The sequence below is a fragment of the Octopus bimaculoides genome, chromosome 28, assembly GCF_001194135.2.
Source record: "Octopus bimaculoides isolate UCB-OBI-ISO-001 chromosome 28, ASM119413v2, whole genome shotgun sequence".
NCBI lineage: Eukaryota > Metazoa > Mollusca > Cephalopoda > Octopoda > Octopodidae > Octopus > Octopus bimaculoides.
In genome coordinates, this window is record NC_069008.1 from 802,537 (window position 1) to 803,481 (window position 945).

Below are 945 nucleotides of genomic sequence, written 5' to 3' on the forward strand. Positions count from 1 at the left end.
ATTATTAATTAGTCCTGGAGTTGATTTGTTCGACTAAAATACCTTCGAAACGGTGCCCCTTCATGACCGTAGTCAAATGAACGAAGCCCGTAAAAGATTAAAGTAACTGTATGAATTCCGGTGCGTAGAACAATATTGAATAATTTCCTGAAAATTCCCTCAAATAAAGAAGGAATTGTTAGCGGTTCTTTAAGCAGAATTCCGTCCAGGTTTTAATGAGGCGTTTAGAAATGGTTCACCTGATATCATGGCATGGTCATAGACAGGTGGGTCTGTTGGGCGTATATCTGGGGCCCAACCCTTTTCTGGCTCCTATGTATCTTAGCCACAGGACTCTCTTTCGCTATTTGACCATTAAACATGGCTCTGGACTGGGACTTCCACCATGGGCCAGAGAAGCTCCTGAAATCCCCCACTGGCCCCAGCTGGAGCCTCGCCGCTGGACGCAGTTTACTGTCTAACTCATGACCACACGTGTATAGACACCAAGCCGCGCACACATACACAGACGCACGTGGTTGCATACCCAGACACACAGATGCACGCGCAAACATACATACATAGATACACACATACATATGCACACGCAGACACACAAACATGCACATACGTAGGCACATGCACTTATACACAGGCAAAAACAAACACACACAGTTATGTGTTGGCTCTCCGTCGCTTACGACGACGAGGGTTCCAGTTGATCCGATCAACGGAACAGCCTGCTCGTGAAATTAACGTGCAAGAGGCTGAGCACTCCACAGACACGTGTACCCTTAACGTAGTTCTCGGGGATATTCAGCGTGACACACAGTGTGACAAGGCTGACCCCTTTGAATTCCAGGCACAACAGAAACAGGAAGAAAGAGGGAGAGAAAGTTGTGGTGAAAGAGTACAGTAGGGTTCGCCACCATCCCCTGCCGGAGCCTCGTGGAGCTTTAGGTGTTT